The sequence below is a fragment of the Loxodonta africana genome, chromosome 1 (genome assembly GCF_030014295.1).
Source record: "Loxodonta africana isolate mLoxAfr1 chromosome 1, mLoxAfr1.hap2, whole genome shotgun sequence".
Classification (NCBI taxonomy): Eukaryota; Metazoa; Chordata; class Mammalia; order Proboscidea; family Elephantidae; genus Loxodonta; species Loxodonta africana.
In genome coordinates this window covers 58751948-58773593 of record NC_087342.1, presented here as the reverse complement: position 1 = coordinate 58773593, position 21646 = coordinate 58751948, and positions in this window count along the sequence as shown.

The following is a 21646-nucleotide window of genomic DNA, read 5'->3' as shown; positions in this document are numbered from 1 at the left end:
TTTAACACTTTAAAGAGGTCTTTGCAGTAGATTTGCCCAATGGAATATGTCTTTTGATTTCTTGACTGCTGCTTCTATGGGCATTGATTGTGGATCCAAGTAAAATGAAGCCCTCGACAATCTCACATTTTCTTCATTTTTCATGATGTTGCTTATTGGTCCTGTTGTGAGGATTTTTGTTTTCTTTATGTTGAGGTGTAATCTATACTGAAGGCTGTGGTCTGGTCTTTGTCAGTAAGGGCTTCAAGTCCTCTTCTCTTTCAGCAAGAAAGGTTATATCATCTGCATACTGCAGGTTGTTAATGAGTCTTCCTCCAATCCTGATGCTTCCAACTGTGATTCTTCATATAGTCCCGCTTCTTGGATTATTTGCTCAGCATACAGATTGACTACGTATGACGAAAAGATACAACCCTGCCTCAGACCTTTCCTGATTTTAAGTCATGCAATATCCCCTTCTTCTGTTCAAACGACTGTCCCTTCGTGTGTGTACAGGTCCCATATGACTGCAATTAAGTGTTCTGGAATTCCTATTCTTCGCAATGCTATCCATAATTTTTTATGATCCACACAGTCAAATGCCTTTGCATAGTTGATAAAACACAGGTAAATGTCTTTCTGGTATTCTCTGCTTTCAGCTGAGACCCTCCTGACATCAACAATGAGATCCCTTGTCCCACATCCTCTTCTAAATCTGGCTTGAATTTCTGACAGTTCACAGTCAATGTACTGCTGCAACCATTTTTTAATTGTCTTCAGTATAACGTTACTTGCATGTGATATTAATGACATTGTTCAATAATTTCTACATTCTGTTGGTTCATGTTTCTCTGGAATGGTCACAGATATGGATCTCTTCCGGTCAGTTGGCCAGGTAGCTGTGTTCCAAACTTCTTGGCATAGATGAGTGAGCACTTCCAGCACTGTATTGTTGACACATTTCTTGTCATTTCTTCTGTTTACTTTAGGTATTCTATGTTCAAGAGCAAGTTTCAGAGTCTCTACTGGCATCCAGTTTGGTCTTTTCTGGCTTTGTAATGACCTTTTACTTTCTTCATGTATGATGACCTTGGTGTCATCCTATAACTTGTGTCGTCAGCCTTTACCAACCCAGGAAAAAAAAAAAAGCCATTGCTGTTGGATTGAATCCAACTCATATAGGACAGAGTAGAACTGCCCCATAGGGTTTCCAGGGAGCAGCTGGTGGATTCAAACTGCTGACCTTTTGTGGTTAACAGCCATAGCACTTAACCACTGTGCCACCAGGGCTCTAGCCTTTATTGGGGCTTAATTATGTAATCATGGTTGATTGCATCAGGCCCCCCCTGAGGTCAGCTGATATCACATGATTGTGTTTCCAGCCTGCCGTCCTCCATCTGAGTCACATCATTAGCATAAACTTTCAGTTGTGGTCTGAAGACCTCAAAAAAGATTCCAATCACTGGGGAAATTCCAAGATTTTAGAGGTTATCTCTCAGGTTTCCGGCATGCATGTTTACGGCCGGAGGCTAATGAAACTTGTACTTATTTGAATTTGTGGCATCTTCAAGCCATTTTGAAATAGTACAGAACACCCTACTTGGCCTAAACTTTTTCAGTTTATTTTATTATACTGGTAGGAATTCAACCAATGGCAGAGTCATTTGGGTGAACAAGCATAACTAAATTTAGCTTTGCAGACAAATACAATAAAATCTGTAAATGAATTCTGGGAAACAGATGGCTAGAAATGAGTGGAGGGTGGAGGCTCCTTTCCAAGATGGATGGGAGGGTATGGGAGATCCCAACTTCACCATTCACAGGGAGAAGGCACATCGGCCTCCACTAGTGTCCAGTGAAACTCTAGGAATCAAACAATAGAAACACCAAAATGGCCTGAGAATTTCCTAGGTTTGGCATTGGGTTGGATGTTGGGATTAGGTTTGAGATCCCTCAGCAGAATAAAAAGTATATCATCCTTTTGATATCTCGTCCCCAAGTTCATGGTGCACATAGAGGAAGAGAGGGAGTTGAGAGCTTTATCAATAAGGTTTTTTGTGTCAAGCAACAGAAACTAATTTTGGAAGTATGTGGGGCATTTTTTCCAAATTGGAAAATGTGTACATCAGGGTTGTATCTTTTTACCTTGCTTATTCCGCCTGTATACAATAATCTGAGAAACTGGAGTATATAAAGGAGAATGAGGCATCAGAATTGAAGGAAGGCTTATTAATAACCTGTGATATGCACATGGCACATTTTTGCTTGGTGAAAGTGAAAATGACTTGAAGCACTTACTGATGAAGGTCAAAAACTACAGCCTTTATTATGGATTATGCCTGAATGAAAACAATGAAAATTCTCACAACTGGATTGATAAACAATATTATGATAGATGGAGAAAAAATTGAAGTTGTCACCGATTTCATTCTACTTGGATCAACAATCAATGTCCATTGAAGCAGCAGTCAAGAAATCAAATGATGTATTGTATTGAGCAAATTTGCTTCAAAACTTTTTTAAAGTTTTAAAAAGTAAAGATGCCACTTTCATGACTAAGGTGTGCCTGACCCAAGGCATGGTTTTTTCAATCACTTCATATGCATGCAAAAGCTGGATAATTAAAGAGGAAGCCAGAAGAATTGATACACTCAAATTGCAGAGTTGGCAAAGAATATTGAATATACCACGGACTGCCAGAAGAATGAACAAATCAGTCCTAGAAGAAATATAACCAGAATGTCCCTTAGAAATGAGGTTGGTGAGACTTAGGCTTACTTACTTTGGACATGTTTTCAGGAAAGACAAATCTCTAGAAAAGATCATCATAGTTTGTAAAGTAGAGGGCCAGTGAAAACAAGAGAGAGTCTCAAAAAGATGAATTGACACAATAGCCAATGGCCACAACAATGGATTCAAACATGCCAACGATCATAAAGATGGCACAGGACTGGGCAACATTTCATTTTGTTATACATAAGGTAACCATGAGTCGGAGCTAACACAACGGCAACTAATGACAACAACCTGGGCTCAGAAGGAGAGAAGATAAGCACAGATTCAAAAAAGACAGACTCAGACATCTCCAGAAGGTCTCAGAAACGAGAATTACTACAGGGCCTTCAATGGACATCACCACTAGAAATGATGAGCTACCCCAACCATTTTCATCACTATTTTCAAGAAAGAAGGTGGCAATTAGCCTAGCTAGAGTCCTGTGCAGGCCCTTGTCCAGAGAAGAGATGGATACCATGATTTAAAATCCCACTTGAATATATTCAATGCGAGAGGGGTAATTCCTCCAAATGAATGCTTTTACCCAAAGAAAGTGGAATGGGTAGTGGGCTGTCAAAACCAACACGCAACCATTACATAAGTCAACATGCAAGAACAATAGCACCAGTGGTTACATGAAGGGCCCTGCCTCAGCAGTCAGAATAATTAGGTGCATGGATTAGGGAGGAAGTAGAGTGCTGCTAAAAAAAAAATAGTACCAAAGGCATTGGTGAAAAATAAGGCTACAGGAACTGACAGAACACCAATTGAGATGTTTCAACAAATGGGTGCAGTGCTGGAAGTACTCACTCATCTATGCCAAGAAATTTGGAAGACAGCTACCTGGCCAACCGACTGGAAGAGATCTATATTTATGCCTATTCCCAAGAAAGGTGATCTCACCAAATGCAGAAATTATTGAACATGCAAGTAAAATTTTGCTGAAGATCATTCAAAAGTGGCTGCAGCAGTATATTGACAGGGAACTGCCAGAATACAAGCCGGATTCAGATGAGGAAGTGGAACCAGGGATATCATTGCTTATGTCAGATGGATCCTGGCTGAAAGCAGACAATACCATAAAAACTTTTACTTGTGTTTCATTGACTATGCAAAGGTATTCAACTGTACGGATCATAACAAATTATGGATAACATTGGAAAGAATGGGAATTCCACAACACTTAAATGTGCTCATGAGGAACCTATACATAAATCAAGAGGCAAGTTGTTCAAACAGAACATGGAGATACTGCATGGTGTAAAGTTAGCAAAGGTGTGCATCAGGGTTCTATCCTTTCACTATATCTGTTAATCGTATGCTGAGCAAATAATACAAGAAGCTGAACTATATGAAGAAGAACAGAGCATCAGGATTGGAGGGAGACTCATTAACAACCTGCCTTATGCAGATGACACAACATTGCTTGCTGAAAATGACAAAGACCTGAAGCACTTACTGATGAAGATCAAAGCCCACAGCCTTCAGTATGGATTGCACCTCAATGTAAAGAAAACAAAATCCTCTCAACTGGACATAAGCAACATCGTGATAAATGGGGAGAAGACTGAAGTTGTCAAGGATTTCATTTTACTTGGATTCACAATCAGCACCCATGGGAACAGCAGTCAAGAAATCAAAAGGCTTATTGTATTGGTCAAATCTGCTGCAAAAGACCTCTTTAAAGTGTTGAAAAGCAAAGCTGTCACCCTGAAGACTGAGGTGTGCCTGACACAAGTCATGGCATTTTCAATCGTCTCCTCTGCATGTGAAAGCTGGATGATGAATAAGGAAGACCAAAGAAGAATTGATGCCTTTGAATTGTGGTGTTGGTGAAAAATATTGAGTATACCATGGACTGCCAAAAGAATGAACAAATCTGTCTTGGAAGAAGTACAACCAGAATGCCCCTTAGAAGCAAGGATGGCGAGACCGCGTCTTACATACTTTGGACATGTTCTCAGGAGGGATCAGTGCCTGGAGAAGGACATCATGCTTGGTAAAAGCAAAAAAGAGGAAGACCCTCAACAAGATGGATTGACACAGTGGGTGCAACAATGGGCTCAAGCATAGCAATGATTTTGATGATGGCGCAGGACCAGGCAATATTTCAATCTGTTGTACATAGGGTTGCTATGAGTAGGACCTGACTCAACAGCACCTAGCAGCAACAAGTGTGGTGCTGTATTGCCAGATACATCAGGAGTGACTTGTTTTGCCCCCAAGAAGCTAAGAGGCAATTGAGAAAGAGAGGTCTGAGACAACCCTTGGGAATAATGGATTTATCATTACTTTACACTCCATCTGAACCTCCAAACTCCTTCAGCCATGTGAAATCCCAAACCCTGAAGTATGCTTTTACAAAGACCTAAGCACTTACAAAAAGGGAAGGGCTACTAGAAAATGAGAGTTCAAATTTATTAATTCTGTTTACTTTCCTTCGAATCTCAGTGAGGGGTTAGAGTATGAGTAAAGAAATGGGGAAGGAGTTTAGTGATTTGGTGCCCTTGAGAAGACAGGGCTGACTCAGGTGAAATGCAATAGTTTAGATGCTTGGATGCCAGTGGAGGAGGACAATGAAGACTGACCCGGGCCCAGGAAAGGAGGACGCTTCGGTCTCCACTGATGATGGACATGTTTCTCCATTCCCAGACCCAGAGCTCAGGATTCTCTTGTCATTTCAGCCACATTAGGGGCTAAAAAGCCTTCTGTAGAAGGGACCTTCAACCTAATCACCATTTATAGCTCTGTTTGTGGGGGTGGGAGGTACATCTTGTGTTTCTAAATACTGACTTGTAAAGTCTGAAGCATGACTTTTCATAAATTGCACAGTGTCTATAACACATCATTTATACGCTGTGATTTTGTTGGTTGATTTTATTCTGAGAGATCTGAGTTGGGGAATTCCACCATCAAGCAAACATTCATCTCTCACATATGTAATTTGGTTAGACCCTTAATGATACACAATGGCTTTTATCATGTCTGTCTTTGTCTTTATTTAGTCTGACTGATTTATTCACTGACTGTCTCAAACACTGTGCCTCCATGGGGTACAGATAAACAAAATTCTAACCTTATAAACAAACTCAAGGGTACCTTACACTCTCCTAGCAGCAATGAGAGACTGAGTAGCTTCTCTGAGGTATCCAATTAGGAGGGCTGTCTGCCAGACAAGGGCACCTCAGTAACAAAAAACAAAGGGAGTAAGATCAGAGTCACGTTACCCAGGTCAGGAAACTGCAGCAGGGAGGCATCCTCAAGGCCCTCTGTAAAGAATAATATCTCATGCCCAGTTAAATAAAATATCTTTGCCTTTTTCTCTAGACTGTCCTCTCTGCCTGATCCAGAAGAATCTAAAACAAGAAAAGGGAAGAAAAGAAAAAAATGAAAGCACAGATCAGTCCCTAACCTTTCCCCTCTCCATAGAGTTGATCTTGAGCCAGGGCTGGGCTGGAGAAAGGAAGGAAATGGGAACGGAGCTTTAACCTGGACTGGAGCACGTGTGTGTGTGTGTGTGTGTGTGTGTGTGTGTGTGTTGATAATATGAAAGTGTCTGAGAAAGCCATGCCTATGATAATATTGTTAGTTGCCATTGAGTTGCCTCTGACTCATGGCGACCTTATGTATAATAGAATGAAACATTGCCCTGTCCTGTGCCATCTTCATGATTATTGGTACATTTAAGTCCATTGCTGCAGCTAATGTGTCAATCCATTGCATTAAGGGTTTCCCCCTTTTTTCTAGCCCTCTACTTCAGCAAGCATTATGTTCTTTTCTAGTGATTGGTCTTCCCTGATGATGTGTCTGTATTGGACAATATTTCTTTGTGACTCAAAAGGTTTTTATTGTCTAATATTTGGAAGTAAATTGCCAGGCCTTTCTTCCTAGTCTGTCTTAGTTTGGAAGTTCTGCTGAACTCTGTCCATCATGGGTTACCCTACTGGTATTTGAAATACCAGTGGCATAGCTTCCACCATCATAGCAACATGCAAGCTACCGCCATATGACAAACTAACAGGTTGGTGGTGAATGACAACTTTATCATGTAAAAAATGTGATTACCATCCAAGGCACAACAATTGGTCTCTATTCATTTAGAGCAACAGAGGAAGAAGGAGAGGCAGGAATAGAAGGAGGATATGGAAAGGGTGGCTCATTAACTTCATGAACAACTGCCTCCTTCACCATGAGGCCAGAAGATCTGGATGATATCTGGCTACCATTACTGAACATTTTGATCAAAGATTCTGTAGAAGAATCCTGATCAAAAGGGGGAAAATGCAGAACAGAATTTCAAATTCTCATGGATTCCAGACTTTCTGAAGCCATGGAGGCTGGATGAACCAATGCAACTGTTGCCCTAAGATAATCTTTAAACCTTAAACCAAAGATATCCCCTGAAGTCTTCTTAAAACCAAACAATAGTTTAGCTTAACTGGCAAAAAATGTCTGCCTTGAGCATAATGCTCTTTTAAGAATGATATTTATGGGAACAAATTGACAGCAGCAACTCAGAAGATTAGATAAGAACCTTAGGGGACAGTAAGTTTAGGTTAATGAGGGCGGGACAACTCAGAAAAAGAGAGTGAGAATGGTTACACAACTTGAAGAATGTAATCCATGTCACTGAATTGTACATATAGAAACTGTTGAATTGGTGTATGTTTTGCTATGTATATTCTCCACGACAACAACAAAATAAAATTTTTTAAATGCAGTAATTGATCTTATTGCTTTCTTCATTAATTTAGCAGAACTGTCAAAGATGAGAAAACAGCCTGATGGCATTTTGATCATAAGTCACCTACATGGCTAACATGAGATTTCTTAGAAATAGTCAGAAAACTGAGATGGGTCTTGGAAATTAAGCTAAAAATTACTCCAGCTTTGTTAATTAGAAAACATCTAATTTATGATCTTTCTATACTTCAATTTTTCCTCCTGGTGAACACTGTTCATTTTGAAAATACAGGTAGTCCCCGACTTATGATGTATTTCAGTTATGACGAACCGCACTCACCACCGTCCATTTTTTGTTTGTTTTTGTACATTTTATCAAGAGCCCTGGTGGCACAGTGGTTAAGAGCTATGACTGCTAACCCAAAGGTTAGCGGTTCCTTGGAAATCCTATGGGGCAGTTCTACTCTGTCCTATAGAGTTGGTCGCTATGAGTTGGAAGCGACTCGAAGGCAATGGGTTTGGTTCATCTTATCATTAGTGATATGTACTATATACAATGTTGCAGTGCACAATTTGCTGATGCTGTCATTCTCATGCCAACCCCCAAAGACAAATGAAGATAATATTTATAAAGATACTGATAATAAAAGGCAATAGTAACGAATACTAAAAAAATGACATATTCGACTTAGGTCAGAACCAAGTTGTCAGAATGGAACTCCATCCTAGGTCCGAGATTACCTGTAAAGCAAAAATGGAGGGTTCTTTTTTGGTTATTATTGTCTATGCACCATCATGCAGTAACAATAGTCTCCTCTGTGAAGTGGGAGGGTTGCGTTAGTTCATCTCTAAGTGTCATCCTGGTTCTGAACTCTAAGAAACTTAATTTTGTGAAGAAACAGTACAGTGTCCCAAATGCCATGCTCCAGGCTGAGATAGCAAATGTAGCATAGGGTCACCACCCATTATCTGTTGCTGTCAAGTCAATTCCAACTAATAGTGACCCTGTAGGACAGAGTAGAGCTACCCCATGGGGTTTCCAAGGCTGTAATCTTTACAGGAGCAGGCTGCCGCCTCTTTCTCCCACGAACAGGGTCACTACTTGGTATTACAATGACTTAGACCCTGAGGAAACAGATAGTTTAGGTTGTATGTTGTTTAATGACTAATTGACTACTAATATTGGAGTTCTCAGGGATCATTTATCCTATTCAAACGAATACCTAAGCTGAAGTCACAACCAAGAGCTGTGTTTTTAACCTATCATTTTGGAATGAATAACTGTTAATTTTACTGCTGGGCAAAATAGAAGACACAGAATTAAAATATCAACAGATAGCAATAAACTAAGTCTAAGAAAAAAAATTCAGGTCTCCATGATCCCATTAAGTTTATTATAAAACCTACTTAATACCACTTGAGGAAATTCTATTGTAACCTACTTTCATTTCAATTTCTTTAAATAATTTGTGTGTATGTACGTGAATGTGTGTGTGTGTGTGTAGTTTATGAATGCTGGAAATTTCAATTTTGGGAAAAATGAACAAAAGACTTTGACATAGGGAACCCAAGGTGGAGAAGGGGAGTGTTGATATGTCATGGGATTGTTAACCTATGTTATAAAACAATGTATGTACGTTTAATGAGAAGCTAGTTTGTTCTGTAAACCTTCATCTAAAGTTCAATTTAAAAAAAAAAGACTTTGAAGTTTTATTTTAATTGTTGGAATTTAAAGTTTCGTTTCAACAGGATATGTTTAATCTAAACCATTGTAGTTTTGCACTTCCAGTAAAAGTTAATAAGGCACATTGGATTGAGTTTGTTGGCAGGAAGCCTGTAATTAATACTTGGCTGTTCCATTTTGGTTGGGCAGTTTTCCAAAAAATAAAAATTTAAAGGGCGGATAGTGCTTCACTGAGGTTTTCCTAGCTAGTGTTAAATACCAAAAACCAACTGCTGTTGAGTAGATTTCAACTCATGGCAGCCCCAGGTGTTTCAGAGTAGAACTATGCTCCAAGGGTTTTCAATGCCTATGGTCTTTCAGGGAAACCCTGGTGGCATAGTTGTTAAGTGCTACGGCTGCTAACCAAAGGGACAACAGTTTGAATCTGCCAGGCCCTCCTTGGAAACTCTATGGGGCAGTTCTACTCTGTCCTATAGGGTCGCTATGAGTCAGAATCGACTCAACGGCACTGGGTTTGGTTTTTGGTTTTGGTGGTCTTTCGGAAGCAGATCACCAGGCATTTCTTCTGAAGAGTCCCTGGGTCAATTTGAACTGCCAACTTTTTACCTTCTAGGTAATATCTGAGCACTTAACCCTTTGTGCCACCCAGGGTTAATTCTGATTATGAAGAGCAGTGGTGTGTCTGGATGCAGCCCCCACAGGGCAGATGAGAAAGCAAAACATGAGCAGAGTCAGGAGGATTTATTGGCATTCACATCAGTGGATTTCTGATGTTTGAAGCCACAGCTGACACTGATAACTCACTTCTGTTCCCATTTCAGCCCCTAGCTATTTTAGGGCAAAGAACTTGAGCCTTTACATCAGAGGTTAAATTTAGTGATGGGTGTTAAATGGGCAGCTAATGGAAACCCTCTTTCCACTCAAAACACATCATCAGGTTTGGGTCAGATAAATGCGCCTCAGATGCAAAAAGAACATAAAGAAGTAGCAGTGAAGAGGGAAATGGACCCCTTTGCAGGGTGGGTCTGATCCTCATATGAATTCCATTTGACCGTGGGTGAGTTCCAAAATCTGATTTGATTCAGAGCTGCAATAGTAAAAATGCAGTAAGGTGTTACAAACGTTTAGTGGTTGTATATTCTGTATTAGAAAATGAAGGCAGAACGGTATATGGTTTCCTAAGAGCAGACACAGCGTTTTAAAAAGAGGTAACAGTCAGTGTGACCCCTGTTTCCCAGCCTGTTCCCTATAGTAGCGCAAGCAAGATGCCAATATATCCTGCTTCACCCACTTGGATGGTAGAATTATTATTCAAATTAGTCTCTAGCTCATCTATCACTTGATTATCTTTTTTTCCTCCTTAGGGACCCTCTTCCCATAATAAATTCAGGAACTCAGAGACTGACTAGTTCAAGGAGCCAGACTTGCTTTCTTTTGCCTTATGGCTGGAGGTGAAACTCAAATTCACCCACTAGAAGCTAGAGGGTTCAATAACTACTATTAGATATTGGTTGTTCCATACTAAAATTGTCCTGGGCTCCCAATGAGATAATTTTTCATGACTCAGGTCTCTGTATACACACACGCACACACACACACACACACACACCACTTTCACTCCTCCCTTCCCCCAGAACCTTCGCTGTGCTCAAACCTGTCAGTTGCCAACGAGTTAGCTCTAACTCATGGTTTCCCCATGTACAATAGACTGAAACATCCTCCAATCCTGTGCCACCTTCATGATCATTGGTATGCTCAAGTCCATTATTGACGCCACTCTGTATTTTGAATGCCTTCCAACTGGGGGTGCGGAGGGGGTTCATCTTCCAGCACTATACCAGACAATATTCTTTTTCACTGGCTGATTTTTGGAAGTTAATCACCAGGTCTTTCCTCCTAGTCTGTCTTAGTCTAGAAGCTCTGCTGAAACCTGTCCACCATGGATGACCCAGCTGGTATTTGAAATACGGGTGGCATAGCTTCCAGCATCACAGTAACATGCACACCATCACAGCAAGATGCAAGCCACCACAGTACAACAAACTGGCAGACAGGTGATGAATGCTCAAACTATCCCATCCCTAATACAATTTAGGCCATGCAGTAGGGCCAGGTTGGAGCCCTGGTTGTGCAGTAGTTAAGAGCTATGTACAGCTGCTAATCAAAAGATAGGCAGTTTGAATCCACCAGCCACTCCTTCTAAACCCTGTAGGGCAGTTCTACTCTGTCCTATAGGGTCACTATAAGTTGGAACGGAGTCCATGGCAACGGGTTTGGTTTTTTTGGGGGCAGGGCCAGGTAATCAGAACCTCTCCCATTTCTCCCCCACCACTTCTACCAAGATGAGTTTCACCTTGGGTATCCCTAGTATGAAGTCTCCTGTCACCTGACCTCAGTGAGACCACCATGACCTGTTTGAAATGTTTTAGTAATGTTGGATGACTTGAAAAGGAAAAAAGGGTTAGGTCTCTATGTCTGCACTTTCAGGAGGATCCAAGGACTTTATGCAAATTTGCCCACAGCCACACCCCCACCTTTAACATCCACCTGCCGAAAAAGTTCTTTCACATTCTTCCTCCAGAACAATGGATGCCTGTTTGCATTTATCTGCGTTAACTGTAAGAGGTCAAGCAAATGATTCTTTTTAGAAGACCTGCTTCAAGATGACTTGCTGTCTCTGCCATTTGGACCCTGGTGGTGCAGAGGTTAAGTGCTACGGCTGCTAACCAAAATGTTGGCAGTTTGAATCTACCAGGCTCCCCTTGGCAGCCCTATGGGGCTGTTCTACTCTGTCCTACTCCTATGTCACTACGAGTTGGGATAAACTCCACAGCAGTGGGATTGGTTTGGTTTTTGGTATATAGTTGGAATCAACTGGAGAGAAATGGGTTTGTTTTGTTCTGTTTTTGTATAGTTACAGAGGAGCCCTGGTGGTACAGTGGTTAAGCGCTCTGCTGCTAACCAAAAGGTCAGAGGTTGGAACCTACCAGCCGCTCTGAGGGAGAAAGATATAGCAGTCTGCTTCCATAAAGATTACAGAGAAAACCCTATGAGGCAGTTCTGCTGTGTCCTATAGGGTCGCTATGAGTCGGAATTGGCTCCATGGCAGTGGGTTTGGTTTTGGTTTTATAAAGTCAGAATTGACTCAATGGCAATGGTTTATATGCTTCTCCACAGGGGAAAGACCTGGCCATCTGCTCCCATAAAGATTACAGCCAAGAAAACCCTATGGGGCAGTTCTAGTGTGTCACGTGGGGTTGCTATGAGTTGGAATTGACTCCACGGCACCCAATAACAGCAACAACATATGCTTCTTCTAGTAAAATGTTTGCAGACGCTGACAACAGTGATTAACTGCTTCAGAAAATCCTTTCTCAGAGATGCAATCTGCAAATCAGATGGGTTTTAGGACTGCTTCTGTGGCTGGGCACTCCAGAGAGGTCATTTCTACAAGGTAAACATCGGAGGACTCTGTGTGATGCCCTGCTCAGATACCCAGTTCTAAGCACCCATTGCCATCCTATAGGACAGAGTAGAACTCTCATAGGGTTTTCATGGAGCGACTGGTGGATTCAAACTGCTGACCTTTTCGTTGGCAGCTGAGCTCTTAACCACTGTGCCACCAGAATTCCCCAGGGCTCCTAAAACCCATTGCTGTCAAATTGATCCTAGGAAACTATGGGGTGGTTCTGCTCTATCCTATAGGGTCACTATGAGTTAGAATCGACTGGACGGCAATTTTTTTTTTTTTTTCAGGGCTCCTAAAACCAAAAAACCAAACCCATTGCTGTCAAGCCAATTCTAACTCATAGTAACCCTATAGGACAGAGTAGAACTGCCCCGTAGGGTTTCCAAGGAGTGCCTGGTGGATTCGAACTGCTGACCTTTTTTTAGCAGCTGTAGCTTTTAACCGCTACACCACCAGGGTTTCCTCAGGGCTCCTAGGTGACCCAAAATACTCCTGCAGTTCTAGGAGACAGTGCATTCTTAATCCTCTGAGTTTGAGGAAGTGAGGTGGGTAATGTCCTGAGGGTGAACAAGTATCTGTGACAAAAGGCAGAAACAGGCATGTTGGCTTGGCCAACAGGGAGGACAGAATCCCCAGCCTGAGCCTCGGGCCTCTCCTTCTTCTCCCTCAGAGTCAGAGCTCAACACCACCCACTCATGTCTCTGATTTACATTCACACTGGGAGATCTCTTGCCCCATTAAGGGGAGTCTCCTTCCACTTTATCCTTATTCTTTACGGTGGGATCCGGGGCAGGGACAGTGTAACCCTCTCCCAACTACCCTCTAGATGGCAGAGTATAAGGGTGTCTGGCACACACATTGCCAGCCCATCCCCTGCTGCTGTGCTCCTTCCACTGGTGGGCTTCCTCTCTTCTCTGTCCCCTCCCTCTAGGGCCTTGCCAGTCTGTGAGGGACAAAATGTCACGGCTCAGGGGAGCTCTAGCTTCCATATAAAAAAAGGCAACATTTGCCAAGAGAGGGGTGCCCATACCTCACCAAACCCATCACATACACCTTCCAGGGGGTTGTTCTGATGTGCCTGGATTTAATTTTCTGAGGTGGATACCCATTACAGGCCCCTTTTGTGATTCTTTCTTCTAAAGCAAAGGCCAGGTTAGGCACTCCTGTCTGGAGTGTCACAGCACTTTGTTCTTGTCGCCATTAAATCACTAATCACCTCATGGGTATTGTCTCTCCAACAGACAGAGAAGCTCTTTGCAGGTTGGTATGTGCCTCATGGTGCCTGTTTGCTCATTTGTAAAATGGGGAAATCATATGTGTAAAGTATTTAGCATCCTGCTAGGCACAAGTGAGGCCTCACTAAATGTTAACCATCATCATCATTATAATAATAATAGTGTAAGATAAAATAAATGCCATTACTATGTCCCTAGCATCTACTAGAGTGCCTAGCACACAGTAGGGTCTCAAAACACATTTGTTGAATAAGTGATGTTGCAGAAAACAATGAGGATATTAGTCTTGTTGGATCGAGGGCTGCATTTTAGGAAGCCATGGGGAATCAGCAGGCAGGTGCCATTTTACTCTCTGCTTTGTGGTCTCATATTCCTCTAGGTAGAGAATGGAGGGGAAAGGGTGGAGCTTCTCCTCTTGGACACTTTTCCTCCTGTGACATTTCCACTATTTAAAAAAGTTGGAGACTTCTGGAAAAGTTCTTCGTCGACTAGTTAATTCTTCCCCAGGGTTGGGTTTCCTCATGAGGTTCCACCAGGTGATGAGTGGTGACTAACTAGGACTGATTGATAAGCACCGTCATTAGACTTACTTCACGAGTAGAACTTTGATAACCGAGGTAGACCTCATAAGCTTTTCACTGGCATATAAAATGGTTAATTAAGAAAACAAATATAACTGTTCACCTCAATTTCTGTGTATAGACAGAGACAATACACTAGTTAAAAGAGAGGAACTCAGTATTTTTCTACATAAGGACTACTACTTTACTCCTTTACCCCTCAGCCCCCAGAGCTGAAAAAAATCAGAAAAAATCTTTCCCTAGAGCCTTCAGAGAGAGCTTGGCTCTGCTGGACACCCTAAACTCGGACTATTAACCTCCAGAACCGTGAAACAAAAAATTTCTCTTGTCTAAAGCCACCTATTTTGTGGTATTTTTTCCTAGCCAGCCCTAGGAAACTAATACAGCTGGGCACAATCAGATGGAGACTGGCACTTGGCCTAAAGGCAGACACGGATAGCATGTGGTAGTCTGGTACAGGAACTTTGCCTATATGAGGCCTTCTTTCTCTGTTAAAAGAGGAACTGGCGAAAGCATACATAGCCTTCTTCTTGAGGGCTTAACCACCGGTCACACGGGGAGGGACACAGTCGGTAGCAGCAGCAGAAACCAAGAGATACAGAAAGAGAAGGTGTTAAGCTGAAACCATGTGGCCGCAGAAGCCATGAAGCAGCAGAACCCGTGTGGTAGAGCAGAGCAGAAAGAGTGAAATGAGGAAGCAGAGAGCCAGAGACAGAGATAATGGGAGTGGAGGAGTCACTAGGAGAGGGACAATGGACACTTTCTCTGAAAGGACAGCTCCTAGAGCTGCTGTTTGGACACTGGCAGCTTGTTGTTACTTCCTGCATGGCAGCAAGAGCTTTCCAGTTCCACAAGGGCCGGCCAAGTGTCTAGACAAAGATGCTGCCCCGGGTTTCCTCACTTTGCTATGTATCCTGACAGAACAGCAGATCCCCAAACAGGTGGAACTCAGGGAGTTTTTAGGGACTTGAAACTATTCTGTTTGATATTGTAACAGTGGACACAGGACACTACTCATATGTCAAAGCCCACAGGACTGTACAACAGAGTGAATGCTAACGTATCTGTGGACTTTAGTTAATAACAATACGTCAATACTGGTTCATCATCTCTAACCAATGTACGACGGGGTGCAAGATGCTAATAGGAGAAACAGTGTGGAGGGAAGAGGAGTATAGGGGAACTTGCTGTACTTTCTACACAATTTTTCTATAAACCTAAAACTACTTTTTAAAAAAGGGCCACGTCCTCTGAGGTAGCCTGAACACACCTCTGCTGCTTGTCACCCGGCTGAGCCTCTGCCGCCACCTCTCCAGCTTTCACCTCACACTGCTGCCTTTGGAGTGAACCCTTAGAAAGGGCCAGTTGGGGGCTGCTGGGACTCAGGCTGATGGTCTGCAGCAGCAAACCTCACAAATGAAGCGGCAGGGCTGGTGCCCGCTTGAGTGAGCTGGGAAAGACGGGGGCAAACTGCAGCTTTGAATTCTGAAATTCAGGGGCTTGGCGGATTCAGAGGTCCTCTTTGCTAACCAAGCTGGCTCTTCTGCTGCTGTTCCCTGCAGGGCAGCTCTGTTCCCAGCCCTGAGTGCACATTAGAGTCACCTGGGAGCTTTTAAAACCCTACAGATGAAGGGGCCCCATCTCAGACAATGTAAGTCAGATTCACTGGGGGTTGGGGCCAGACGTAGGTATTTTTAAGATGTTTCCTAATTGATTTGAACACATAGGTAAGGTTGAGAACCACTAACTTAACTGAATTTGCATGACTCTTTCCATTTTCCTTAGACACCCTCGGTATCAGTTTCCAAAGACATGAGCAAGTCCTGAAGGCAGCAGGGTTTTCACTAGCTGATTTTCAGAAGTAAATTAGTAGGCCTTTCCTCCTAGTTTGTCTTAGTCTGGAAGCTCCGCTGAGACCTGTTCCACATCATAGCAACACACAAGCCTCCACTGAGAGATGCGTGGTGGCTGCGCATGAGGTATATTGGCCTAGAATTGAACCCACGTCTTCCGCATGGGAGGCAAGAATTCTACCACTGAACCATTACTGCCATACAAGCTGATACTTAGCTACAGGTAATAATTGTCCCAATCTCTTTTTTTTTTTTTTTTTTGCTGCAAATTCTTGACAGTGAGTTTCAGTTCGTTATTATGTTCTCAAAGAGATTTCTATAATGGTCGACGGGATGTAATTTCTGAGATGTATTTTCTCTAGGGGAAAGAATTTATTTGTGGAAGTAAAGGATGTGATCTTCTTCACTCACGTAGGGTCTTTACACTCCAATAATGGAGTTACTTGGTTGTTTGTGAATATCTTATAGATCACATAGATGCAAAGAGATTAACTAGAAACAAAAAAGGCTTCCTCATCTAATGCTCTCTGTAGTACCTCGCTCTCTCTTTCAACTCTGAGCAAAAAGATGAGGTTAGGTGCTTGACTACGTTTTATTATAGTGTGATAAGATTTTGGAACACAAACAAGATGCAACTGAGAAGCCTCTTACTGTTTTTTCAGTTTAACAAACCAGTTGGCCTCTAGTGACTCTGACTCACGGTGACCCCATGTATGTCAGAATAGAACTGTGCTCCATAGGGTTTTCAGTGGCTGATTTCTTGGAAGTAGATCACCAGGCCTTTCTTCTGAGGCACATCTAGGAAGACTCAAACCTCCAACCTTTCAGTTAGCAGCCAAGTGAATTAACCCTGCACCAACCAGGGCTCTCTCCATTTCTATCATGTTTAAAGCACTCATTCCAAACTTTGCTACCCTGGGTGTCACTCTGGACAGCTCTTACCTTCTCACTCCTTGGTCTATCAGCTTCTGTCTTTAGACTTTGAGGTCCTCCCGCTCCTCCCTTATCTTTTGTTCTTCATCTGAGCTCTGATTTTTGTCCCTGTGTGCTGGGATTCCCCTCTTCCACCTCCCTTCTTCCCATCTCTGCTTTTCTTTCTAGCTTTATGTGATTCACCTTATTCTTACAACTACTCTTTGCTTCACAAGAAACATTTATGCCTTTTAAATGGATTCTTCTGGCATCTTTATAAATGCTTAAAAATTAAAGATACCAAAAATATTTACATGCTGGGTTTCTTTCTGGATTGTAAATAACTTAGTAACACACTGCTTTCTGCATACCTGCAGGTACTTTTATAACTCTAAGTTAGGTTCCTGTAACTAAAATGATAATAGCGCCTTTCCAATTACTCAAAAGGCCTTTGCAAAGAACGTAGTGTTAAATCTGCTGGGTTCTATAGTTTCTTCCTTAATAATATCTTCTTGTTGGGTTCCAGTTCCACCAAATTCTCATTTTTTGCTTTGTCTACGGTAAGACTGTATTGAGTCAGGCAAGCCACCTTTCTCATTGAGTCTTATAGACACAGTGCTTCTTACACTTTTAACGTGAATATGAATTACCTGGGGAGCTTGTTAAATTCCAGATTCCGATTCAGTAGGTCTGGGTAGGGCCTGAGAATCTGCATTTCCAGCAAGCTCCCAGGTGATGCTGATATTGCTGGTCCAGGGAAGCCCTGTCATAGGGAGCTCCTTAACAGCTTTGTAACTTGTCCCAAACATCTCTCTGTACTTAGCGAATCAGTTCTTAAACTCTTAACCAATTCCTGAATTAAGATGAAGCTAATAACCCCCAATATTGATACCGGTTCTCTGATCGTACTTAAAACACACCCCAACCCCTCTTTTGTCAATCACTGCAGTTTCTGGCTGGTTGGTGTTACTTACATAAACATACGTGTCATATGCTTCAACTCTTGGTCCATAATCATTCTTACTGAACAAACGTTGTCCAACAGTAGTCCTTTTCTCTCTGCTTTCAATTTCTTAAACTTATTGTCTTAGTCATCTAGTGCTGCTATAACTGAAATACCGCAAGCGAATGGCTTTAACAAAGAGAAGTGTATTTCTTCACAGTAAAGTAGGGTAAAAGTCCAAATTCAGGGCATCAGCTCCAGGGGAAGGCTTTCTCTCTCTGTCGGCCTTCTCATCAATCTTCCCCCAGACTAGGAGCTTCTCCACACAGGGACCCCTGGCCCAAAGGATGTGCTCTGCTCCTGGCACTGATTTCTTGGTGGCATGAGGTCCCCAACTCTCCGCTTGCTTCCCTTTCCTATTGTCTCTTGTAAGATAAAAGGCCACACCCCAGGGAAACTCCTTTTACATTGGATCAGGGATATGACCTGAGCAAGGGTGTTACATCCCACCCTAATCCTCTTTAACCACAGGCAGAGATTATGATTTATAACACAGGAAAATCACAGAATGGAGGACAACCACACATGGCCTAACCTAGTTGACACATATTTTGGGGGGACACAGTTCAATCCATTATACTTACTTCCATTTCTTTCATAATAGATTGTCTCTTCTGATTAGCATGTTTAAAACACTCACTGTTTTGGGATTTGTCAGACCTGATAGGGTAAAGAGTGTTCATAAAACACCTCAAAACGAAGCACAAACTTTCCACAGATTAATTATGAAATGGTCAAGGCAAAAATGGTAGGGCACAGCCAGTAAGGCCATTCTTTAGTGTCAGGTAGAGTTTTTTGGGACTTTTTGCTCTGGTTTTGCACTTTCTTGGAATCTATAAAACAGTAAATTGAAAGCTAAGTAGTTTGTTTAATTGAATGGAAAAAAAAAATCTCATGTTTCCCAGTAACTTCGGCTTCCAACTTTCCATTGCTATCAAGTCAATTGTAACTCATTGTGACCTTTTAGGACAGAGTAGAGCTGCGCCATAGGGTTTCCCAGTAGCAGGTGGTGGATTCAAACTGCCAACCTTTTGGTTAGCAGCCAAGCTTTATAACCATGGTGCCACCAGAGCTTTCAATGGGTATGGCTTCCAAATCTACTAGATCCTAAGGTGATCTGCCTCTATGGATTTGATTATTTGATCTCTTACCTTGTGGTAGGTATTGTTTTGGGTTAGGGCTTGGTGGTGGAGGAAGGCTCCATAAATAGCTCTTTTCTCTCTTACTTGTTAGAGCCAATGGAGAAATGAGACATGGAGTCAGCATAACCCCAAAATCAAACCCATTGCGATTGATTCAATTATATGCGAACTCATGGTGACCCCATGTGTGTCAGAACAGAGCTGTGCTCCAGGCTGTGACTTTTTGGAAGCAGATTGCCAGACCTTTCTCCCAAGGCAGCTCTGAGTGAGCTTGAACGACCAATCTTTCAGTTAGTAGACAAGTGCTTAACCATTCGCACCACCGAGGGACTCCAGATTCAGCATGTTGTTTTTGTTAGGTACCATTGGGTCAACCCCATGTGACAGAGTAGAACTGCCCCACAGGGTTTCCTTGGCTGTAATCTTTATAGAAGCAAATTGCCAGGTCTTTCTCCTACAGAGCCACTGGGTGGGCTTGAACTGCTGACTCTCCAGTTAGCAGCCAGATGCTTAACCATTGCACCACCAGGGTTCCTTAGATTCATTAGGCAGGGGCCCAAACATCACTTTTATCCCTGATAAGGATGACAAAATGCATGGCTTATATTCTTGGGTAAGTAGAACTAATATTGAACCTCAGGTTTAGACTTGCCCATCTGGTTACAGAAGGCACTGGATCACCTCAGTCTCCTCCCCTGGCAGCATGCCTTTGTAGAGCTCAATGAGGACTTTTTGTTGGCAGCTTGCACCCAAGAAAAAGAAAACAGGGTGCGGCCAGGCTCCTTACTCCCTAGCTCACTGATCAGCGTGGTCACCTCTCCTCCAGCAGCAAAGGCCTCGAGCGTTACACTCATGGAGCTTCTTCCACATGGAAGAAAACGTCAGGAGTGGGAAAGAGCTGTTCCCCGAGCCATAAGCCGGGTATTTTATCTCATTTCTGCAACAAAATAGTCCATCAATATTTATTGTGTGTCTACTATGTGCCAGTCACAGTTTCAGGTGCTGGGTGAGGATACAGAGCTAAGCAAGACAGACAAGATCCTCCCTCTCTGGCAGTTTACAACAGGTTCTGCATTTGTCCAACCCACCTCACTCGCCACACCCAATCCCAGCCCTACTAGATCCCATTTTTATTTAAAATCTTGTCCATCATGGATTTTTGTCATTAATTTGATTTTTTAAAAATATCACATTAAAATATTATTTATCTTGATTATGGAGTTTCTTGGTGCCCCCTTAAATTTTACACCCAAGGTGAGTGCTTCACCGGCCTCACCCTCATCTCAGCTCTGGTTTAAAAGCAAATTTGTACACTAATCAATAAACAGTGTTTTATTAATTAAACAAGTATTAAAGAAATCACCAGATAGTGATGTGTACTAAGTTGAGGGACAGGCTGATGTGATTGGGAGGGTAACTTGGTCAGGGAAGACCAATTTAATGGGACGATATTTAAGCTGAGACCCAAATGTCAAGGAAGAGCCAGCCGTGGGGCAGTTTGGGGAAAACTTTATGAAATAGCCTCAAGGCAGACATGAGCCCAGGATTTTCAAGGAACACACACACACAAAGGCTAGTATGGGTTAAGTGTCAAGGACAAGGTAGATGAGTGATACTAGATTTGGATAGAGTGTCAGAAAGCATTCAAATGTTATGGTTTTGTAAGCTAGGGTAAAGAAGCAATCGAAGAATTTTAAGCAGGAGAGCAACATGATCTGATTGATCTTTTAAATAATTCTTTCGAGCCGCTGTGGCAAGGATAGATTATAGGTGTATGGATAGACAAGGGTAGAATCAGCAAGGGGTAGCAGTGTTTCTGCTGCAGTTTGGTGGTGTCTTGAAGTAGGGTGATAATAGTGAAAATGGAGAAAGAGGGAGATCCCAGAAATATTTTGGAGATAGAGTTGATAGGACTTGATGAATTAACATGGAGGACGAGGGAAAGAGAGGAATCGGGGTGATTTCAGGTGTTTTAGCTTGAGCAATTTTGTGGACGATGATATCCATTACTGACATGGAAAAGACTGGGGGACCAGCCGATTAGCAGGTGAGTGTGTCATCAAGTTTTCGATTTTGGGTAAATCAGGCTTGAGGTGCCTGATGGACACACGTTAAGTAACCAACTGGTATAAATTAACAGAGGGGAAGGAGGACAGGGCTGAAGATAGAGATGTGGTGGCAGCAGTGGTTTGACTCAATTTACAGCATAGTGATGGACAGAATAACCTGGAGAGAGTACAGATGGAGAAAAGCAGGGAGCCTTGGGAGCAGCTGTTGAAACAGGAAAAAGAGGGGACAGGGAAAGTATGGCGTCCTTGAAGGCAAGAGAA